A 25,838-nucleotide genomic window follows, 5' to 3' on the forward strand; every position below is an offset into this window, starting at 1 on the left:
ACTTCTCTCACTATTGCCTCCTTATTTCTAACAAGCACTAACCTCCCGCTCCAGCCCACCTGCAGCCCTACAATAACAACTATCTGAGGACTTCCTGACTCCAAGGATGAAGTAGCCCAGATTCTCTTATGCTGCTCTCTGCCTGCACAGATGGGACCTTGATCTTTCCTTGGACTTCTTGATTTTAACCCTGCTTGGTGGAGCTTGACACATTCTGGGACATAGACGCTGAATGGGCTCCTGGACTCTGTATTCCTCCACCATCCTCACTTGCTGGCCAGCTGTCTGGATTCATGCTAGAGCCAAGAGAGGTGATATAGGTACTGCAGGCCCTGACAGGCTCACCTACAAACAGAAACTCAAACAGAACCCTGCGGTTCAGCTTATACTTATGCAGGGTAACCAGGTGGATGAACAGGATTCTAGAACGATGCAGAGCGGCTGAAGTGCAGACCTGCTGCTAACCAGCTGCATGGCCTCGGGCAAGTTGCTTAACCTTTCCAAGCAGCAGTCTCCTCATGTCACTTTTTCAAGGAGGTGAGCATTATCTATCTTTGGAGATAATTCTGAGTACTAAATGGGCTAACGCTTGTGAAGGGCTGAGGAAGCAGTCAGTATAAAGCAGCTATAATTCTCAGTGCATAGGGAGAATTGCTCTAGAGTGGCCTTAATTCATGAAGGGAGAATCCTTCTCATCATTCCTTTCAATTTGCTCTTAAAATCACAAGGGAGGGCTTCCCTCGTGGCTCAGTGGTTGAGAATCTGCCTGCCGGTGTGGGGAACACGGGTTTGAGCCCTGGTCCGGGAAGATCCCACATGCTGCGGAGCAACTAAGCCCGTGTGCCACAACTACTGAGCCTGTGCTCTAGAGCCCGCGAGCCACAAATACTGAGCCCGTGTGCCACAACTACTGAAGCCCGCGCACCACAACGAAGGGTAGCCCCCACTCACCACAACTAGAGAAAGCCTGCGCGCAGCAACAAAGACCCAACGCAGCCAAAAATAAATAAATTAAATAAATAAATTTTTTAAAAATTATAAAAACCACAAGGGTTTCACGACATGGTAGGCAGAGAGAGGTTTCCCACAGTATTAACAGGTGAGCATATTTGCATTACAATTCAGAATTATTTTAACAGTCTGGTTGAAAAACAGGCCATGATGCTTTTCTTCCTCAGGAGTGGGAAAAAGGCTTTACCAGCAGCACATTCACAGAACTTTCCTAAGAAGTCCTCAGTCCTTCCTGAAACTAATAGTTGAAGGATACCACACAAACACATTAAGTATAAAATAACCATTAGCACTTTATTATACTGGTTATGTAAGAGATTATCTGTATAGCTTACTTAAGTTTAAAAGAGTCCAGATACAAAGTAAACATTAATTAAGGGATATTCTTAAATGTTATAACAGAATCTTCCCTGCCAACGTTACAGCAGTTAATCTAGTACACTGGCCGTCACCACGCTCGCTTAGGTATGGAGTATGTTCACCGTGATGAATTTTTATTAGAATTTCTGTTTATTCTTTGCTTGCTGATAAAGGAAGTACTAATGACCAGTTAGTACAGCTAATGAATGTTAAAATCTTCAGCTGTAGAAACAATCAATCAGTCTAATCAAATAGTATATTAATTTCAAATACTATCTTGGAGACACTGTACTCTGAGAATGCTAATAAATAATTGAACTCGTCTTTCAAAGGAGTTCTCTCTGTAACTTTCTGGTTGATTTTAACATTTAGAAGCACAGATTTTCTGTGAGAGTCCCAAACCGGGGGGCTCACACTAGCTGCAGGAACCTTGCCACCTGGATGTGCTCTGGGAGCTTAGCCCAAGTGATGCCTGTAATTCGGACTTGCCTTCCATGACAGTCATTTTCTGACCAAATGCTGCCTTTATGGCTTTACAAATGCAAGCCTACAAAAGTATAAAACTTGCAGCAGCATCTAAAAGAACAAATCTTTTGCTCAATAATGTAGTTAGAGTGGAAAATTTCCATAGGAGAAGTTTAAACTTTTGTATGTAATATTTTCCTTTACCCTTCTTAATTCTTTCTTCCTATAAATCTCTTAAATTTATTGTAACTTCCAAAAAATTTTTATGTCAACTGCGGGGAATATCTGACAAGATCCATTAGAAAATCATTCAATTTAGACTTTAAATTTTACATATCAAAGAAGTGCTACTCACTCTGCCCTCATTCACTTTTTTTCTGTCGTGAATTAAATTCTGTCAATATTTTCAATAAAATCTCCATTTCTTCAAGATTTAACTTCAAACATAAAACATACCTTGGGGGCAAAAAATAGGAAAAGTTTCCAAGAGGAAGGATATTACAATATTTATATAACAAAAAAGTTGTCTTTGAAAAAAAAAAAAGACATATGTACAGAGTGATGTTAACTGGCTGTAAAATTATTTGGTCAAATGCTCTCTTTGATGATAGCCCAAAATAGCCAATAATCCTCAAGCTAGTTAAGCATTTTTTGTTGTTGTTTTTTCTCTAGAGGAATTGTCTGGTACTTTTTAAAAAGTCACAAATGTTCCTTTCTTGGATAAAGTGATAAATCAAGCATGGATTTAGAAAAAAATCTAAGAATATTTGTGAAGCCAAAAGGATGGTGAGTAGTACACGAGGTTCCAATAGAGAGTCTGGCTTTCCAGAGATAATTCTGAATTAAATTCATTTGTGCCAAGTCCTTCCATTTACAAACTTGTTTCACTGGTGCAGAATTTTGGCCTAAACCAAGGGCTCTATATAAAGAATTACAAACACACACACACACACACATGCACACACACACACATACACACACACATCTTTACAGATCTGCTCAAGACCAAGTGGAATTAATTGGTGTTACTTTATTTTTTATTCTTGGAGGCAGGTTATTTATATTAGTGTAATATATACAGAGAAAGTAACTAAAAAGTGGCTGGAGAAATATGATGATGATGATGATGAAAGAACCAATATTCCAGTTGCAGCAAGTAATACAATATCTAAATTAATTTCCTTCTGTACTTGCATGACTTTGAGTTAGGTATCCCAGGATTGCATTTCTAGTATTTTCATAATATTTTAGGTTATGGTAGATTTTTATAAGCAATGAGAAACACATTATCAGCTAAAGAGTGGAGACGAAGGAACCTGACATTCTATAAAACAAAAAACCAACAGAGTTCTGATATAGCTACCTCTGAATTCCTTTAATTTCCTTTAAAAAGTTGTAACTTTTGAAAAACTAAAGTATCTCGAAAAGACTAGGATGAACTGAATGTTCCAGTCAAACTTCTGGTGCTCAGAATGGCCAAAACCATTAGGAGGTCTTGCAATCTGTGTTCCCCTGTTTATTCTAGATCCAGGAATTTATTAAGCAACACCACTTGCAAAGCCCTGGGAGGAAAGATTTATCTGCGGAAAAGTAGAATACAACAGAAACATACAATAAATAAAAATAACAAAAACATAAACAGCATTAACTGTAATTGAATAAAGATAAGCATATTTACCCTAGGGCAAAAAGCAGAACACAGGGAAGACTGAGGCGGCCATGGAAACAGGCAGAAAATAATATATAGATCAGGGTGGGGGAATCCATTTAAATGAGGGGATATTCCACCCCTTCATATACTCATTCTGCTTTTTTGATGCAATATTTTCCCACCCCTCCAAATGCAAAAACCAAAGTGTCTGATCATTAGATGCATAATTATTTTCCTAAATTAGACTGAGGTAGAAACTTTTTAAAAACAACATCAACAACCATAAGAAAGAGCTAGTCCTTAATAAATAGAAAGACAGCTTTTATGAGAATTCAGAGTTTGTAGTACTTTGTCGCTTGTTGGGCAGAGAACAGATTCAGAGTTAGCAAGAAAAAATATAGATGAAAAGAGAAGTAGGATAAAAAGCAAAGATGTTCACTGTTTATCAACCATTTTGGGATTTGGGGCAAACAGATCTGGGTTTGAATCCTGGATATCCCCCCCTTCACAGGTTAGCGGTATGATCCTGGACGAGTTATTTAACATCTGTGTGCCTCAGTTCCACCATCTATCTATTCAAGATAATCAGAGCACATTGTGTCTGTCTTAGAGACTGTTGGGAGCTTTAAATGATAAGATGTCTGTAAAGACCTATGGGAAGGGCCTGACATACAGTAGTGGTACAAGGACTGCAGCTATCAGTATATACTGCCTGTAAAGAGAGAGGAAGATAGTGCAGCTGACTGTTAAATAACCTTATCAAGGTTTGCATTAAGACTGGTGGTTTGTTGACTAAGCTCTTTAGTGCAACCACATGCATGGAATCCAATGAAATCAACACCAGTTAGGCCCCTAACTCACTCCCATTGCACTACAAATGGGGTGTGGGTTTGTCTTTGCATGTCCTCACTGGGCTTACCCCTTAGGAAAAGCCAGATGAGAAAAGAAGCCTGTCCAGCCCTCAGCAGGGCCCATAGCTCAAGGACTTTCTATTTCCTGAAAATAATCTTTATTTTCAAAAGGCAGGTCTATTGTCTGTGAAATTCTATCACAACTGACACATTAGAGCAATCAAATCCTGCTCACTATCTATCAGATTGACAATAATGTTAAAGTAACTTGTCTCAGCTCAGAAAAAGCTTTGAAATTCTGTCTCACACTAATGATCAAAAACTGTTCTAGTGAATGCTCTTTTTCAATAACAGAGCTGATCAGAAACTCAAAACAGACAAGTAAAACCCAAAGCCATCTCACAAATCTCACTAAAATGAGTACTGACATGGACATATTTCCTAGTCTTGGCTCCAGAGATATTTCTGAATTAGCTGAAAATGAAAAATCCATTAGATGTTGTTTTAAAGTAAGTTTTACAATAGCAAAAATTGCCTTAGTTTTCAACAGGAACCAGGGACGAAAGAGAGTTCAGTGTTGAGAATCAGGGGTTTTCCTCCCAGCTATAAACTTTATGAGGGCAGGGGCTCCTCTGTCCTGTCTCCACTAGTGCCCTGGCAACTAAAACCATGCCTGGCAGGGAGCAGGTTCTCAAAAAATTATTTAATGAGCAAAGAAAGACTTGTCTGTGGTCTCATGAATTGTTGAAGAACTCTGGGGAAAGGTTCTGCGGTTTTTTTTGCCATGACAAAACCACATGGAGAATTTTTGACTGTATAACTGGTGCTACTGCTCAGTTGTAAGAGCGAGCAGCCTCAAAAACATTATGCTAGGTGAAAGAAGTCAGACACCAAAAGCCATATGTTGTATAATTCCATTTATGTAAAATAGCTAGACTAGGTAAATTCATAGAGACAGAATCGAAATTGGTGGTTGCTAGGGCTTCCCTGGTGGCGCAGTGGTTGAGAATCCACCTGCCGATGCAGGGGACGCGGGTTCGTGCCCCGGTCTGGGAAGATGCCGCGGAGCGGCTGGGCCCGTGAGCCATGGCCGCTGAGCCTGCGCGTCCGGAGCCTGTGCTCCGCAACGGGAGAGGCCACAACAGTGAGAGGCCCGCGTACCAGAAAAAAAAAAAAAAAAAAAAAAAAAAAAAAATTGGTGGTTGCCAGAGACTTGTGGGAGGGGAGAATGCGGAGGGATTCCTTAATGGGTGCAGGGTTTCCTTTTGGGGAGATGAAAATGTTTTGGAATTAGATAATGTTTTGGAATTAGATAGAGGTGACGGTTATGTAACATTGTGAATGTACTAAATGCCACTGAATTGCTCACTTTAAACGATTAATTTTATGTTATGTTAATTTCACCTCAAAAAAAGCCAAAAAACAAAAAACCCCCAAAAACCCAAGCAAATGTAGTTCTCAGTCCTACTGTTTCTGAACCTGTAAGATCATCAAACATAACAGGACATCATCGCTCTGTTGAGGAACTTGCTTACAAAAATATTACAACAGATATTTCTGAACTCATTTACATCACTGTACATATATTATCAATAAAGATAATTTTTTATTACAGGCTTCTTTGTTTGGTCTGAATGCATGCCCATCATTCCCAGAAATGCTGAAGACCATCCTGTGTATAATACTTCTCTTAGTTCAACTTCACTCATTTCGATGCAACAGTCTCTTGAGGAGAGAGGAGTGTGATTACCAGAGCCCTCATTTGCTGAACCCTCTGGCAGGGTCAACAGTGACCTTCTGACAGCCCAGTCCAACTGATTCTCCTTTGCCCTTATTTTACTTGATTCCTCCACAGCATTTGACTCCATTTTTCTTGATATTTTCTCCTCCTTTGATTACCTTGATGCTAAGCCTCCTTGTAAAATCCACTCAAGCCGACTGTTAAATGATAGTGTGTCCCACAGTTCTGTTTGGCTTTTTTTCACCCTACAGACTCTCCTACCATAGGTTTAGCCACATGAGGCCTGATTGTCTATTATTTTGAGGGTGGTATAGGCTACATTGAGGAGAAAGGCATTCAGAGAAAGGGTTGGAGGAGGGGGACACTGCAAGAAGAGGGAAGAGTAAGAAGCAAAGGCAGATGGGACAGAGCCTTGTGGGTACCTTCAAGGGAAGGATGAGCAACGAGCAAAAGAAACACAGGAAGAATATCCAAGTAGGACTGGTATGAAATTCTGGGAACTGAGAGAAGAATCCTTTTAAAGTAGCAGGTGGTTAAGAGTGTTATAGAAGCAGAGAAGATAAGATGAATGGGAGGTGAGGGAAAGCCAGTGAATTAGCAAGAAGAAAGTCATTTGTTGCCTTGGAAAGGGCAGGTCCTAGAGGCTGGTGGGTGAGGAAAGGAGCACAGGATGTGCTTGAGAGTAACCTGAAGGAATCCAGGTTCCACAGTAAAGCTGCGGTTGAAATTGGGAGCCTGGTCCTACCAGGTGCTATTCACCGCCTTTCTTGCCTTCTAGCACCATCGTGGAAGGAGAGCACAAGTGGAGAAACCGTGGAGGCCACAGAATGTACAGGAAACTCTTCAGTTGTTCTAACATCTCTTCCCTCAACTTCAGACACAGTAACCCATCCTGACTCTGTATCCATTTGAAAACAAAAAAATCCTATTTAATACTTCTTTTTTTTTTTTTTCGGTACACGGGCCTCTCACTGTTGTGGCCCCTCCCGTTGCGGAGCACAGGCTCCGTATGCGCAGGCTCAGTAGCCATGGCTCACAGGCCCCGCCACTCCGCGGCATGTGGGATCTTCCCGGACCAGGGCACGAACCCGGGTCCCCTGCATTGGCAGGCGGACTCTCAACCACTGCGCCACCAGGGAAGCCCCTATTTAATACTTTTTAAGTTTGATTTTTTTTGTGTGAAGAACAGGTTGCCAAGAAATTTAAGGTTCTATAAACAGGGTGATTGTGAGGCTGTAAGGAGGAATTCCATAGAAGAAAGAAGGAAACACAAATTATAAGCACTTCTTTCTGCCCTTTCTGTAACTTCAGTGTCACAGTACTATTTTGACTAAAAGGCAACATGTTTGTGCCAATAAATTAAATAAATTTAATTACTGTCAAAATGTCTAAATAACTCTTAGGTGTAGTAACCTCAGTGTTGGTATATTAAAGCTAGGTGGCAAAGATGAATTTCTTGCATCAAGCTATTTTTTCAACAAATTAATTATTATATAAATCATATTCGTTAAGCATCCACTGTAGGAAAAAGTTGTTTTCCCACCCAACTCTGAATGTTTCATTAAAAGTATTATAACTAGAAAAATAATCTACTTCCACTGGAAAATGAATTATCTTATCTTAAATATTGCTTTATGTGCAAACATTGAAATTTTATTGTATTCAGAACAGACTGAATAGGAAAATTGGCTTATTTTTGTTTTTAGTCACTCTTCTGTTTTCCAGAAAATTTTCCCCAGAGTTGCAAGAAAGTATCTACATTTAGGATTATTTAAAAATGAATTTAAAAAAACAACAACTTGGGAAGAGATTTTTAAATAAAAGGAATTTCTTTATCTGAACTCTTCAGTACTGTGTAGAACTGAAACCAATAAAATGAAGTACAAAAGAAAAATAAACTCAATAAAGTTGTAAAAAACCCAACCGTAGTAAAATGGTGGCATTTTCTACATTCTACCACATGGTAAAACTATTTGAATGACAACAGACCCACATGCCAAGTTGCATAAATGATTTTTTCCCCTAATGATAACATCTGGCCCAATTCTTCTGTCATTATTCTGTTTGGTGTTTGCCTTTTGACTGTCAAAAGTTGACATAACATTTGAGTTTTGTGCCTTGGGATGTAATTTTTGCCTCACCTTTGCCTTAGCGAAAAGTATACTCTTGTTCCTCCCTTTATGATAAGGAGCTCCCATTAATAAAACCTACAATTTTTTAAAACCTACAAAGCATATTTGTAGTAAAGAGGAGGTGAACAGTCTTGTAAACAAGTGAAGTTTTACTGACATAGACTTAGTTTCCCAACTTTCAGACTGAATTTTAAGAACACAGATTTGTGGCATGATTCTGAGGTAGCTACATGTACAAGGAGAGCTTTGCCAACACGCTGAAGTCTGCCTGCAAAGCCAAATATCAGCTGACAAAGTTCACTCACGTCTAGGATCAGTGTCCTTTGTGAAGTACATATCATTGGGTTGGTCAAAAAGTTCGTTCAGATTTTTTGTAGCATTTTGCAGAAAAACCCGAATGAACTTTTTGGCCAAGCCAGTAGTTGAGAGAATTGTTGTGTCTTTTCACTCTCTAAAGGTTCACATTAAGAACCAACATTGTGCTATTGCTGTTTTCTTTTTTTAAATTTATTTATTTAATTTATTTTTTTGGCTGTGTTGGGTCTTCGTTGCTGCGCGCAGGCTTTCTCTAGTTGCAGCGAATGGGGGCTACTCTTCATTGCAATGCGCAGTCTTCTCATTGTGGTGGCTTCTCTTGTTGTGGAGCACAGGCTCTGAGTGGGCGGGCTTCAGTAGCTGTGGCGCGCGGGCTCAGTAGTTGTGGCTCACAGGCTTAGTTGTTCTGCAGCATGTGGGATCTTCCCAGACCAGGGCTTGAACCCATGTTCCCTGCATTGGCAGGCAGATTCTTAATCACTATGCCACCAGGGAAGTCCCAGCTACTGCTGTTTTTAATGGTTTGCTCCTCTCAGATAAATAGGGGTATGGGATTCGTTTTGTTTGTTTCCATTCAATTTTAATAGTGTGATTACAACTCACCATTCAGAGAAAAAAACAAGAAAAATGTTGGAATGACCAAAAATGGTACATATCATTTTAATCTCTTTTCCATCTTATTTGTGCCAGTCAACCAAACTTGTTTCTTGCTTTTCCCAGTTTATTATCTGATTGGCCCAATGTCTAACATGATTAACAAGGAAGTCAGTTATGATTTGTTTTCTTAAATGGCTTAACCTTTGTTTATACATCTGACTTGATTTGATTTACATTTTTGTTTTAATAGCCTCCTTTAAAGACAACTGCTTTTAGACTTAAGGAGAACTGAAAAACCTCTGCTAGAATAGCTCCCTAGAGCTATACTGTTCCTTCCATAAAAATGACTGGAAAATATACAAGTTACACTTTAGGCTAGAAAATTTGCTTGAAATTTCAGGATGAATTTTCCTAGAAGGTAGTAAATGTATTTGAAGTAAGTTTCCAAGAAATTTTATACTTCTGACTCCTAGAGTCCTTAGACATGTTAAAAATGTAGAATCCCTGGGCTTCCCTGGTGGCACCGTGGTTGGGAGTCCACCTGCCAGTGTGGGGGGACACGGGTTCGAGCCCCCCCTGGTCCTAGAGGATCCCACATGCCGCGGAGCAACTAAGCCTGTGCGCCACAACTACTGAGCCTGTGCTCTAGAGCCCATGAGCCACAACTACTGAGCCCGCATGCCACAACCACTGAAGCCCATGCACCTAGAGCCTGTGCTCCACAACAAGAGAAGCCACTGCAATAAGAAGCCCGTGCACCGCAAAGAAGAGTAGCCCCACTCGCTGCAACCAGAGAAAGCCCCTGCACAGCAATGAAGACACAATACAGCCAAAAATAAAAATAAATGAAATAAATAAATTTATTTAAAAAAATGTAGAATCCCTGGGGGATTTTCTTTTTTTTTTGAGATCTCAAGGGGAAAATAGTAATGATTCTGAGCTCCGATTAGATTTAAAAACTCAGTCTTCATTGGAATAGAAGCTCTGGTCCTGGGCTGTCATGAAGGAGGCTCTTGAGAGTTTTAAGTGTTGGGACCTTAATTCAAACTGTAACCCAAATCAAAGAAATGTAAATTTCATTCTATGGGAGAAAATATTTGCAAATGAAGCAACTGATAAAGGATTAATCTCCATAATATACAAGCAGCTCATGCAGCTCAATATCAAAAAAGCAAACACTCCAATCCAAAAATGGGCAGAAGACCTAACTAGACATTTCTCCAAAGAAGATATACAGATTACCGACAAACACATGAAAGGATGCTCAACATCACTAATCATTAGAGAAATGCAAATCAAAACTACAATGAGGTATCACCTCATACCGGTCAGAATGGCCATCATCAAAAATTCTACAAACAATAAATGCTGGAGAGGGTGTGGAGAAAAGGGAACCCTCTTGCACTGTTGGTGGGAATGTAAATTGATACACCCACTATGGAGAACAGTAGGAGGTTCCTCAAAAAACTAAAAATAGAACTACCATACCACCCAGCAATCCCACTACTGGGCATATACCCTGAGAAAACCATAATTCAAAAAGAGTCATGTACCACAATGTTCACCGCAGCTCTATTTACAATAGCCAGGACATGGAAACAACCTAAGTGTCCATCGACAGATGAATGGATAAAGAAGATGTGGCACATATATACAATGGAATATCACTCAGCCATAAAAAGAAACGAAATTGAGTTATTTGTAGTGAGGTGGATGGACCTAGAGTCTGTCATACAGAGTGAAGTAAGTCAGAAAGAGAAAAACAAATACTGTATGCTAACACATATATATGAATCTAAAAAAAGAAAACAACAATGGTTCTGAAGAACCTAGGGGCAGGACAGGAATCAAGACGCAGACATAGAGAATGGACTTGAGGACACGGGGAGGGGGAAGGGTAAGCTGGGACGAAGTGAGAGAGTAGCAATGACATATATACACTACCAAATGTAAAATAGACAGCTAGTGGGAAGCAGCTGCATAGTACCGGGAGATCAGCTCAGTGCTTTGTGTCTACATGGAGGGGTGGGATAGGGAGGGTGGGAGGGAGATGCAGGAGGATATGGGGATATATGTATACGTATAGCAGTTTCACTTTGTTATACAGCAGCAACTAACACAACAATGTAAAGCAATTATACTCCAATAAAGATGTTAAAAAAATTTCATTCTAGAGGAAAAATGATCTCAAAATGTGAATTCATTTTGTAAATTAAAAAATAAAAAAAGAATATTAGAGGCTTAGGGTTACCTTAATCCCTTAAAATCCTTTTTTAATGTAACAAATAACCAAAAATAATTTCAAACCCCAAACTCTTCAGATATGGGCCCTTGAGCTGGCAACTAAGAGAATATACTGAGCTTATAGTCCAGAGAGGCAAGACACTGATGGCCAGTGGAGCTAATTACCTGGGCCAGACCTGCTCAATTTACCACTGCAAGCACGTGACCATGGTAGCATTTGTGACATCTCTGCTTTGCTTGCAGTCAGTGCAGACTGAGGCATACTTCGACTACAGAAAGCTTGGCTACTTTTTTTCTTAATAAATGGCAAGTAATCAGGAAAATATAAAGCCAGGTGACCTCCACCTCCTACCAAATCAACAATGTTTTTCAAAGGCCTACTCCGTGCAAGACATTCTCCTGGCAGATATCACTGCTGTTATTAGGAAGAATGGGGAACACTTAGATAAACAGAGATCCCTTATGTTTATCTACGGATAGGTTCTATACTAAGGTATCAAAGAGTTTGGTTTCTTTCTCCAAAATTAAAGTCCCCCCTCCCACAAAATTAACCATTTTCCCTCATTATTCAGTAAAACCACTAGATGAGCTCTGACTCCATAAACTTTAGGAACTCGTTTATTATGTTGTCTGATCAGACCTTGCGTTTATTTACACAGTGTACCCATAAAACCCAGCTTTCATTAGTGCTGGGGAGGCATAGCCCTGCTTCCTTTGCTGGGGAAGGTGAAGCTGGAGAAGATAATTAACCATGAAACAATAAGGAGGCTTGCTGGGTAAGCAGTAGTGTGAAAACAGTTACTCCTCACAAAAGAGGGGAAATTAGCTTGCTGGATAAAAAAGGAAGTGTCAGATTGAAGACTGAAAGGCCTGCCAACAGAAGTAGATAGCTCTATGCATCATTAATGAAATTTTTTAACACTTAAAACGCCACAGCTGTCCACATTTAAATGCATGTAAATGCCATGTGTTTCCAGAGATTAATATGCATGTTAAAATATTTCTTTCCCCTTAAACTTCTAGATGTTGTCTCTATTTCATTTCACCTACTTCCTTTCCAAGAATAAAAATACACTAGCTTTCTCAGCATTGTGTCCTCATTTCCAAAGCCCACGTACACCAGGCGTCCTGGAGATAGGCAGCGTGCTCATTATATTTTAACAAACACATTATTTTATATTCATAATACCGATATTTTAGTAAACAGAAAGTTTGTTTTGATTTTGCTGCTTCACAGAGTGAAGACTTATGATGTGCATTTCCTTTCAAAACTTCCTCCTGGAGCATTAGTGCTCCCTGAAGCAGCCCCATTTTGGCAGAAATTCAGTTCTGTGCAGTGCCAAAAGAAATAGAATAAACAAACACTGCTCCATGCAGCTGGCGAGATAATTTACATATTACTGCACACCAAACATGAAGACCTGAATATGGATTAGAGCTACGGTGATGACACAAATGTCATATAGATAAAGAGAAACAAAATCCAACACATTGTTGTTTATTTTACCACTGCTACTGTATGAGTGTCACTCAGAAAGAAAAAAAAAAAAAAGGAAGAATTGCTTTTTGAAAATTGGACTCCCTTCCTTATTTGAAGTGGGTTCTTTCAGACTGTAAAACAAGAAAAGAGCAGAAGGGCGTGTGTTATTTTGGATCCCCTAATATTCTGTCCTTTTGTTTTATAACAAACCCATTTTCATGTGCATCAATTTGGATGAGGTGGGTTAGTGATCTCACAAGAACAACCTTTAATATACAAAGACACCTGAATTCCTATCTAGCCTTTTCTCCACACTTGACAATTTCAGTTGAGCACTGTGCTCCTTAACTGACAGTTTAAGTTCCATGAATGGAATCCTTGGTTAGAGAGGTCCAGCAGGCCATTTGGGCCCATTAAAGCTCCATCAGGATACACCATCCAGTGGACAGGACTTGCCTAGAGTTCTCAGCTAACTTGTCTTTCTTCTTGCATGTCAGTTGACCCTTCTCGTCCATATCTAGATGTACAGGTGTCCTAAGGAAGAAGGGACATCTCTCTGGATGTTTATTGCTGTAAGTCTTTTTCTAGTCCTTGGGGATGACAAGAGCTATATAAAGAGCTAAGAAAGTAACATAACAAATGATGATGGTGATATGGAAGGAATAAAAAGAATGTAAAATATTTGAGCTTCCACCAAATAAAAAATTCTTTATCCTGCATTGGACAGGGTTGACTTTTCTTTACCTGCAAAAACTGCTCTTGAAATGGGATTATTTTAGGAGCGTCTAGCTCTTTAATTTTTAGAAGTAATTGTCACTACCCCTACTCTTGCCTAAGTGTAAAAACAAAGGGAGACATCAGGGCCATGTGAGAGAATCTAGTTAGATATCATTAGAGTTTAACAGTCAAGGAATGTGTTTTAACGCTGAAGAAACAAACCATTTCAGAACAGTCAAGGGAGCTGGAGTTATTTTACCAGGTGAGGAAAAGGCTATATTGGGACTTATTTTCTATAGCACTTCGGAAGTTACTATGACTTGAACAATGAAAAAGTTCTCTATTTCCAGAACTCCAAACGCAAGAAATGGAATTACATTGCAACAGGAAAAAGCAGGTAAGATATACCAAAAGGATTTTTTATTAAAAGGGCAACAGAACATTCTCATAGACTCCCATGACAGTTTGCGAAAAATCTATCCCTAGACATTTTTAAAAACAGAAGAAGCAACAACATGTTCAGGATGATCGTACATACCACTTTCACACCAAGCTTCCTAAAATAAATCCTTTCATTGCATTACTCCTCTCACTAAAACAAAACTAAACAAATAAACAAACAAACAACTTGCAACGGTCATTTTCTCTTCAAATTATTCTGACCTTTTTTTTTTTTTTTTTTTTTTTGGCTGCTCTGCATATCATGCAGGATCTTAATTCCCCAACCAGGGATCGAACCCGTGCCCCCTGCATTGGAAACGCAGTCTTAACCACTGCACCGCCAGGGAAGTCCCCTGACTGACTTCTAAGGCATTCCTTAATCTGGTCATCTAAAAATGACTGAGATTTAATTTAATGTTCCTCCAAAGCTGACCTTCACTATAGTTACTGCCTCAAGAATATTCACTGTTCATGTATGTTACCATGCCTATGTTCATAGTAGGTATTCAATAACTATTTTTTGATTGAATGAAAGAATGTGGTTTCTATTGCCCTCACCAAGTATCTCAAAATTCAGGCTGAAACTCCTCTATAAAGGTTCCTCTGAATACTCAGCCCTCAGTGACTTCCCTCTCCTTTGATTCTTACACTAGTAATAGAACCACACAATTTAGTATTAACATTTGTTTATTTGTTCAACAAATGTTCATTAAATACTTACTACATAGTACGGCCCAAGCACTGAACAGATATAAAAGTGAACTGAGCACAGACTCACCTCTCAAGTATCTTGCAGCTTTGCATTTAGTTTTCTAACTGGTACTGTCATTTTCAGCCCAAACACAGCTTGGAATAATTATTGTCTCATCTATGTCAATATTATCTTACTATATCATTCCATATAGCTTGCAAACTCCTTGAGACTAAAGGTCATGTCCTGAACTACTTCTGTATAGACAAATCTCAGAACAATGCTGAGCACAGAGCAGGTACTCAAGGGGCACTTGATCATTATCTGCCAATAGGTTCAGTTCCTTCCAATACTATGACCCAATGGAATCAGAAAACAAACCATCTTGGCAAATAGGTTAAATATTCAGAATCCAAAACTTGCATAATCAGGAGTGATACACTGATGGTATTATGGCTTGGGAAAATATTTAATCTATATTAAAACAGCGTTAGTTACTCTGACTTTAGGCCTATGGGTCTGCTCGTACTATTTTGCACTACTACACTCCTCTATGCAAAAATTAGCTTTTTCAATATTGGTGTTTCAATTTTAACCCCCTGGATAACTAAACATAGAATCTTTTCTTTGATATTCAGCAAACTTAGTCATTTATATGTTAAAAAAATCATAAGCATAATTCAAGTGAAAAAACAGACCTAAAATATTAGCCCTGTATAAAAAAGAAAATTAGAGTAAATCTGATCTTTCTATAGTGGGATAAGAAAATTATTTGACCCCAGTGGCATTGCCACTTAGATGTTTTCTCTTCAATCAAAATTTAAATGTGACTATTGCTTCATGATCAGCAGGTTGGTATTGAGGCTTAATACCTATTATTTCTAGACCTGTGCTTCCCAATATTTTTCAAGATATGACATATAGAAAATGCTAATATAGACTTACATACTGAGAAGGAAGGAGAGGTTGCTCACTGCAAAAGGCAAATAAATGGCTTGGACTCCTCCCAGGCCCCACCCTGCCCTCCTCCCCACACCAGGAGGGATAAGGATTTCAATATTTTAATTCATCTCTAACTGATTCAGCATACATGGAAGGGCAGTTATACATGAGGATAAATATAATTAGAGGTTTTTCTGGTTAAGAAAGCCATAAACATATGAGAAGGCAGAGAGGTAGGTAAACGAAGACTGAATTAATGGCTGACTAGTGTAGAAAGAAAAAAAATAAGCATACTAAAGCAAGTTATCATGAACTTTTTCAACAACTTCATTCATTCATCCAATAAATATGTATTCAGCAAATTTATTCAACACATATTTACTGAATGCTCAGTACTGAATAAGACAGACAAGATTTAATTTTCAGACCTAGTGAGTGAGATCACAATCTGTGCTAAAATAGAAGAGGTGGTCTTGATCTACTCTAGGAGGTCAAGAAAAAGTTGCCTGAGGAAGTGGTTCTTGAGCTGTTTTCTGAAGGATAATACAAATTTTCTGGGAGGAAACTCCTGGTATGGGTGAGTGGTGAAGGCAGAAGGAACAAGGCACTTAGGCAGGGGGGAGCATGCTGCATTTGAGGGTCTGACGGCAGAAAGTGGGTCTGGTCTACAGGGAGAGGATATGTGGCTGTTCTGGAGAAGCAGGCAAGGTGGCATCAGATCAGCATTTTTAAAAGATTACACAGGCTACAGTGTAGTGAACGAACTGGAAAGGAGGCAAAAGTTGGTATGCGGAAAGCAATGGTTGAGGCTACTGCAGTGATACAGGTAAAATAAGAATAATAACAACTAACACTTATTGAACACTTTCTCTGTGCCAGGTAACAGTATCCTAAACACTTTATGAGAGAGGCTAGTAGCTTGGACTAAGGTGGTATACAGTTAGGGAAAACTGGATGGACTTTAGAGCCATTTAGAAAGAAAGACCAATAAGCCATGAAAAAATTTCTGAAAAATCATGATTTTTTAATGGTTTTAAATATTCCATCAATTTACTAAAATGTTTACCTAAAATATATATTATTCAAAATCCCTATGGTTTCCCATTATGTTTGGTTTTGTCAATAAAACATGATAGGCATGTTCTGATAAAGAGCTCAGATTATCTTCTGAAAGCAAATTCGAGAAGGATAAAAACTAGGCCAAAGGGCATGAACACTTTTTAGGATATTGATAAATAACTAAAGATTATGCCAGTTGGCAACCCATTCTCACCTCTCTACCAGTGGAATTTGTCATAAATTTTCCCTCTTTCTGACGGGTGAAAAAATAACAACTGACAAACTGTGTTACTTTGCATTTCTTTCATTACTACTTAGATTGGTTATCTATTCAATGGTTTAGTAACCATTTGTATTTATTACTTTGTGAATCACTTAATCATGTCCTTTGCCCACCTTTTTTCTTTTTTGATATTTAAAACTAACTGGATGGACAATTATTGGGGCAAAGGTTTATGTAGTGTGAAAGGACTTCAACCTAAAATGGAACTGGAGGATATAAAAGGGAAAATCTCATGCACAGTCCTTCAGAAGAACAGAACTTAATAACTCAGAGACTAAGTTCCCTGTAAATGCCCAATTTACAGAGGATCGAGACTTACCTCCTGACCAATGAATATCCACCAAGAATATCTCCCTGTCCTCAAGCCAATGGACTTACTGCTTGGACTCTGGCTCCCTGCACATAAATAGAGCCTGCCCCAAACCCTCAATGGACCTGCCTGTAGCTTGCTACAGCATGCCTTTCCTGAATTGCAATTTCTCTGCTATTCACAAATAAACTCAATTTCTAGTAATTCAAGCTTGCCTCAGTTTACCTCCTTATTTAGGTTGGCAGTAGTCAGAGTGGGACCAGCCTATGTAGTCTTGGAAGATTATGAACTTTGACTTACAAGCAAAATGGAGCTACAACATATCCTTATTCAGTGGAATAACATCATTATAACAGCATTTCAGTCACTGAAGCCTGACAGTGGTACATTGTATAGAATGGAGGGCCTACTTGGAAGTAAGCACACCAGCAAGGAGTCTACTCTAGCCACTAGGCTGTGGCAATAGGAGTAGATTAGCATTAGGGTAGAGAGAACAGAAAAAGGAGAATGTGTCCTTTCATCAATTTTGTCACACAAAAATTACTAAGGTAAATGGGAGTTTACATTCCAGCTCAAACCCACTTCCACCATTAACAGTTCTGTTTCTTCAGATTCTCAGTTGAAAAGGTCTTCAAAAGGGAATCATTCTCATTGCCCTTGGGCCCTCTCTGCTTGCAGTCCCTCTGCTTCAATCTGAGTTTCAACCTCTTGCCCAGGCCCTTTTGGATTGATGCTTTCTAAGAACTGGATTCTTAGCACTGCTTGACCCTGATCCTGTATCTTAGATTTCTCCTGGATTTACATCCTGCAGCCTTGGATCAGGCTTTAAAGTCCTAGCTTGGACTAGAAGCCTTCATTTCCACCAGTGCTGAGGACTTCTATTTTAGCTCCTACAGGTAAAGAGCTTTGGAAGTTGTCACTCCTGTCTTCAAAAGAAGGAAAAACTAAGCAAATTGAAACTCAGTGACTTTTCTTGGACCCATCAGAGAACTGAGGTTGCAGGGCAAACTGTTACCCTGAAATCTGTAGACACAGGTGAATCTAGAGAATCATAGATAAGATCTGATCATCTGGAGCTGAAGTCACTGGAGCCATAAATTGGTAGCAACTATTAAATAGTAATTTCAGTGACTTGCTGAAGGCTGCATGTGGTCAGCTTGAGAGTGAAATACTCCTAGGGACCATAGTCTTGGGGGTGGGAGTGGGTGGGACACATTTTCATGCGTTTTACCTCCAGGAACCCCAGCAGGTTCTCACAGTAACGAGCCAAGAATGATTCCCTTGTGGTTCTGACAGGGGGAGCGGAAGAGTAACCATTGTGAAATATATCCAAAACATTCTCCATAACGAAGGCTTTGCTGGGAAAAAGATCTTTACCAGAGCCTTATCCCAACTGAGGGAAGGGCACCTCTCTGACTTCACTCCCTGTAGCCTTCCTGTCTCACCTAAGAAGGTGAGGAAGCTAAGAAACATTTACGAAGGTCACAGCCCAAGCATAGGCCCACTAAAACTGAGTGATAACCTTAAAATTATAGAACACTTTTCCTCCCCCAATCATTATCACTATACAAGGGTTCCAGTACAATAATAGCAGATCAGAGCTAAAAGAGCTGCAAGATGTCTGAGGAAGAATTCATAGGAAAACTCAAAGGCAATACAGGAGACAAAAACAAGGACACCAAAGGAATTTGAAGCTCAGCATAAAAGAATTACAGCTATGGGAAACATGAAATACACCTCAACTCCTAGCCAGATTAACATAAAACCTCAACCTTACTAACTTCAATTTCTATCACCTGACAGGTCATGTCTAGCTTTAACAACAACAACAAAATTACAAGGCATGCTGAAAGGAAAGTAAAAGAACCAATATGAAGAGACAAAACAAGCATCAGAATCAGAAAGATATGACAAATATTTGGGGACTAATGGACAGAAAATTTTTAATAACTATGTTTCAAATATTAAGGGCTCTAATGGAAAAAGGAAACAACATGTAAGAATACATGGGTAATGTAAGCGGAGAGATAGAAACTCTAAGAGTGAATAAAAATTTAATGTTAGATATTTAAAAAACTGTAAAAGAAAAGTGAAGAATGCCTTTGGTAGACTTGAAGATAAGTCAACAAAAAATTCCAAACTGAAATGCAAAGAGAAAAAGTGATAAGAATCAGACATTCAAGAACTTTGGGACAATTTCAAAGGGTACAATATATGCGTAATTGGAATACCAGAAAGAGAAGACAGAGAGAATGGAGGCCAAGAATATTTGAAGTAGGCTGAGAATACTCCCAAATTAATGAGACACTAAAACAATGAGCCAGGAAGCAGGATAAACACTAAAAAAATATACACCTAGGTGTATCATATTCATACTGCAGAAAAACCAAAGAGAAAGAAAATCTTGAAAGAAGTCAGAGTGGGTAAAAATCTCCCTTATAGGGGAACAATGACAAGAATTACAGCAGACTTCTCATCAGAAACCATGCAAGCAAGAAGAAATTGTAGTGAAATATATAAATTATCAAAAGACAAAAATCACTAACCTATAATTCTATATCCCAAAACTTCTTAAAAAGTGAAGGAGAAATAAAGACTTTCTCAGATAAACAAAAACTGAGGGATTCGTTGTCAGCAGACCTGCCCTGCAAGAAATATTGAAAGAAGTTCTTCAGGAAGAAGGACAAAAATATTGGTAAGAAACTTGGATCTGTATAAAGGAAAAAGCATTGAAGAAGGAAAAATTAAAGGTAAAATAAAATCTTACATAAAAAATAAAATCTTACACCCCAACCTGGGGGTCCGGCAATGGGAGGAGGAATTCCTAGAGAATCAGACTTTGAAGCCTAGTGGGATTTCATTGCAGGACTTCGACAGGACTGGGGGAAACAGGGACTCCACTCTTGGAGGGCACACATAAAGTAGTGCGCATCAGGATCCAGAGGAAAGAGCAGTGACCCCAGGGGAGACTGAACCAAACCTACCTGCTAGTGTTGGAGGGTCTCCTACAGAGGCGGGGGGTGGCTGTGGTCCACCGTGGGGAAAAGGACACTGGCAGCAGAAGTTCTGGGAAGTACTCCTTGGCGTAAGCCCTCCCAGAGTCTGTCAGTAGCCCCACCAAAGAGCCCAGGTAGGCTCCAGTGTTGGGTTGCCTCACGCCAAACAACCAACAGGGAGGGAATCCAGCCCCAACCATCAGCAGTCAAGCGGATTAAAGTTTTACTGAGCTCTTCCCACCAGAGCAACACCCAGCTCTACCCACCACCAGTGCCTCCCATCAGGAAGTTTGCACAAGCTTTTTAGATAGCTTCATCCACCAGAGAGCAGACAGCAAAAGCAAGAAGAACTACACTCCTGCAGCCTGTGTAATGAAAACCACATTCATACAAAGACAGACAAAATGAAAAGGCAGAGGACTATGTACCAGATGAAGGAAAAAAACAAAACCCAAGAAAAACAACTAAATGAAGTGGAGATAGGCAAACTTCCAGAAAAAGAATTCAGAATAATGATAGTGAAGATGATCCAGGACCTCGGAAAAACAATGGAGGCAAAGATCGAGAAGATGCAAGAAATGTTTAACAAAGACCTAGAAGAATTAAAGAACAAACAAACAGATGAACAATACAATAACTGAAATGAAAACTACACTAGAAGGAATCAACAGCAGAATAACTGAGGCAGAAGAATGGATAAGTGACCTGGAAGACAGAATGGTGGAATTCACTGCTGCGGAACAGAATAAAGAAAAAAGAATGAAAAGAAATGAAGACAGCCTAAGAGACCTCTGGGACAACATTAAACACAACAACATTCACATTATAGGGGTCCCAGAAGGAGAAGAGAGAGAGAAAGGACCCAAGAAAATATTTGAAGAGATTATTGTAAAAAACTTCCCTAACATGGGGGCTTCCCTGGTGGCGCAGTGGTTGAGAGTCTGCCTGCCGAAGCAGGGGACCCGGGTTCGTGCCCCGGTCCAGGAGGATCCACATGCTGGGGAGTGGCTGGGCCCCTGGGCCATGGCCGCTGAGCCTGCGCATCCGGAGCCTGTGCTCCGCAACAGGAGAGGCCACAGCAGTGAAAGGCCCGCGTACCACAAAAAAACAAACAAACAAACAAACAAAAAAAACTTCCCTAACATGGGAAAGGAAATAGTCACCCAAGTCCAGGAACTGCAGCAAGTCCCATACAGGATAAACACAAGGAGAAACATGCCAAGACACATAGTAACATAGTTATTTTGCCAATAACACATAGTAATTGGCAAAAATTAAAGACAAATAAAAATTATTGAAAGCAGCAAGGGAAAAATGACAAATTACATACAAGGGAACTCCCATAAGGTTAACAGCTGATTTCTCAGCAGAAACTCTATAAGCCAGAAGGGAGGGGCATGATATACTTAAAGTGATGAAAGGGAAGAACCTACAACCAAGATTACTCTACCCGGCAAGGATCTCATTCAGATTCGATGGAGAAATCAAAAGCTTTACAGACAAGCAAAAGCTAAGAGAATTCAGCACCACCAAACCAGCTCTACAACAAATGCTACAGGAACTTCTCTAAGTGGGAAACACAAGAGAAGAAAAGGACCTACAAAAACAAACCCAAAACAATTAAGAAAATGGTAACAGGAACATACATATCGATAATTGCCTTAAATGTGAACGGATTAAATGCTCCAACCAAAAGACACAGGCTTGCTGAATAGATACAAAAACAAGACCCATATATATGCTGTCTACAAGAGATCCACTTCAGACCTAGGGACACATACAGACTGAAAGTAAGGGGATGGAAAAAGATATTCCATGCAAATGGAAATCAAAAGAAAGCTGGAGTAGCAATACTCATATCAGATAAAATAAACTTTAAAACAAATAATGTTACAAGAGACAAGGAAGGACACTACATAATGATCAAGGGATCAATCCAAGAAGTAGATATAACGATTATAAATATATATGCACCCAACATAGGAACACCTCAATACATAAGGCAACTGCTAACAGCTATAAGAGAGGAAATCGACAGTAATATAATAATAGTGGGGGACTTTAACACCTCACTTACACCACTGGACAAATCATCCAAAATGTAAATAAATAAGGAAACAGAAGCTTTAAATGACACAATAGACCAGATAGATTTAATTGATATTTATAGGACATTTCATCCAAAACAGCAGATTACACTTTCTTCTCAAGTGTGCACGGAATATTCTCCAGGATACATCACATCTTGGGTCATAAATAAAGCCTCAGTAAATTTAAGAAAATTGAAATCATATCAAGCATCTCCTCTGACCATAAGACTATGAGATTAGAAATGAATTACAGGGAAAAACACGTAAAAAACCCAAACACATGGAGGCTAAACAATACGTTACTAAATAACCAAGAGATCCCTGAAGAAATCAAAAAATACCTAGAGAAAAATGACAATGAAAACACGACGATCCAAAACCTACGGGATGCAGCAAAAGCAGTTCTAAGAGGGAAGTTTATAGCTATACAAGCCTACCTCAGGAAACAAGAAAAATCTCAAATAAACAATCTAACCTTACACCTAAAGGAACTAGAGAAAGAGAACAAACAAAACCCAAAGTTAGCAGAAGGAAAGAAATCATAAAGATCAGAGCAGAAATAAATGAAATAGAAACAAAACAATAGCAAAGATCAATAAAACTAAAAGCTGGTTCTTTGAAAAGATAAACAAAATTGATAAACCATTAGCCAGAGTCATCAAGAAAAAGAGGGAGAGGACTCAAATCAATAAAATTAGAAATGAAAAAGAAGAAGTTACAACAGACACCACAGAAATACAAAGCATCCTAAGAGAATACTACAAGCAACTCTATGCCAATAAAATGGACAATCTGGAAGAAATGGACAAATTCTTAGAAAGGTATAACCTTTGAAGGCTGAACCAGGAAGAAACAGAAAATATGAACAGACCAACCACAAGTAATGAAATTGAAACTGTGATTTAAAATGTTCCAACAAACAAAAGTCCAGGACCAGATGGCTTCACAGGTGAATTCTATCAAATATTTAGAGAAGAGCTAACACCCATCCTTCTCAAACTCTTCCAAAAAATTTCAGAGGGAGGAATACTCCCAAACTCATTCTACGAGGCCACCATCACCCTGATACAAAAACCAGACAAAGATACTACAAAAAAAGAAAATTAAAGACCAATATCACTGATGAATATAGATGCAAAAATCCTCAACAAAATACTAGCAAACAGAATCCAACAACACATTAAAAGAATCATATGCCATGATCAAGTGAGATTTATCCCAGGGATGAAAGGATTCTTCAATATATGCAAATCAATCAGTGTGATACACCATATTAACAAATTGAAGAAGAAAAACCATATGATCATCTCAATAGACGCAGAAAAGGCTTTTGACAAAATTCAACACCCATTTATGATAAAAACTCTCCAGAAAGTGGGCATAGAGGGAACCTACCTCAACACAATAGAGGCCATATACAACAATCCCACAGCAAATATCGTTCTCAATGGTGACAACCTGAAAGCATTTCCTCTAAGATCAGGAAAAAGACAAGGGTATCCACTCTCGCCATGATTATTCAACATAGTTTTGGAAGTCTTAGCCATGGCACTCAGAGAAGAAAAAGAAACAAAAGGAATACAAATTGGAAAGAGGAAGTAAAACTGTCACTGTTTGCAGATGACATGATACTATAGAGAATCCTAAAAATGCCACCAGAAAACTACTAGAGCTAATCAATGAATTAGGTAAAGTTGCAGGGTACAAAATTTATGCACAGAAAGCTCTTGCATTCCTACACACTAATGATGAAAAATCTGAAAGTGAAATTAAGAAAACACTCCCATTTACCACTGCAACAAAAAGAATAAAATACCTAGGAATAAACCTACCTAGGGAGACAAAAGACCTGCATGCAGAAAAGTATAAGACACTGATGAAAGAAATTAAAGATGATACCAAGAGATGGAGAAATATACCATGTTCTTGGATTGGAACAATCAATATTGTGAAAATGACTATACTACCCAAAGCAATCTACAGATTCAATGCAATCCCTATCAAATTACCAATGGCATTTTTTCAGAACTAGAACAAAAAAAATCTTAAAATTTGTATGGAGACACAAAAGACCTCAAATAGCCAAAGCAGTCTTGAGGGAAAAAAATCAAGCGGGGGGAATCAGACTCCCTGACTTCAGACTATACTACAAAGCTAGAGTAATCAAGATAATATGGTACTGGTACAAAAACAGAATCACAGATCAATGGAACAAGATAGAAAGCCCAGAGATAAACCTACACACCTATGGTCAACTAATCTATGACAAAGGAGGCAAGGATATACAATGGAGAAGAGACAATCTCTTCAATAAGTGATGCTGGCAAAACTAGACAGCTACATGTAAAAGAATGAAATTAGAACACTCTGTAACACCATACACAAAAATAAACTCAAAATGGATTCGAGACCTAAATGTAAGACCGGACAATATAAAACTCTTAGAGGAAAACATAGGAAGAACACTCTTTGACATAAATCACAGCAATATCTTTTTTGATCCACCTCCTAGAGTAATGGAAATAAAAACAAAAATAAACAAATGGGACCTAATGAAACTTCAAAGCTTTTCCACAGCAAAGGAAACCATAAACAAGACAAAAAGACAATGCTCAGAATTGGAGAAAATATTTGCAAACGAATCAGTGGACAAAGGATTAATCTCCAAAATATATAAACAGCTCATGCAGCTCAATATTAAAGAAACAAACAACCCAATCCAGAAATGGGCAGAAGACCCAAATAGACATTTCTCCAAAGAAGACATACAGATGGCCGAGAAGCACGTGAAAAGCTGCTCAACATCACTAATTATTAGAGAAATGCAAAACAAAACTACAATGAGGTATCACCTCACACCAATTAGAATGGGCATCATCAGAAACTCTACAAACAACAAATGCTGGAGAGGGTTGGAGAAAAGGGAACCCTCTTGCACTGTTGGTGGGAATGTAAATGATACAGCCACTATTGAGAACAGTATGGAAATTCCTTTAAAAACTAAAAATAGAATTACCATGTGACCCAGCAATCCCACTACTGGGCATATACCCTGAGAAAACCATACTTCAAAAAGATGCATGCACCCCAATGTTCATTGCAGCACTATTTACAATAGTCAGGTCATGGAAGCAACCTAAATGCCCATAGACAGACGAATGGATAAAGAAGTTGAGGTACATATATACAATGGAATGTTACTCAGCCATAAAAAGGAATGAAATTGGGTCATTTGTAGAGATGTGGATCGATCTAGAGACTGTCATATGGAGCGAGGTAAGTCAGCAAGAGAAAAACAAATATTGTATATTAACCCATGTATGTGGAACCTGGAAAAATGGTACAGATGAACCGGTTTGCAGGGCAGAAGTTGAGACACAGATGTAGAGAACATATGGACACCAAGGGGAGAAAGCTGTGGGGGGGTGGTGATGGTGGTGTGATGAATTGGGTGATTGGGAT

The 25,838-nt window shown here is 38.9% G+C and overlaps 1 protein-coding gene across 1 annotated transcript in view; it reads right to left on the reverse strand.

Moving 5' to 3' along the window:
* Nucleotides 1-25,838, reverse strand: part of AKAP6 (A-kinase anchoring protein 6) — a 373,547-nt gene that overhangs the window by 12,685 nt on the left and 335,024 nt on the right. The gene's annotated exons all lie outside the window — the stretch shown is intronic.

The sequence above is a fragment of the Lagenorhynchus albirostris genome, chromosome 1 (genome assembly GCF_949774975.1).
Source record: "Lagenorhynchus albirostris chromosome 1, mLagAlb1.1, whole genome shotgun sequence".
Taxonomy (NCBI): Eukaryota; Metazoa; Chordata; class Mammalia; order Artiodactyla; family Delphinidae; genus Lagenorhynchus; species Lagenorhynchus albirostris.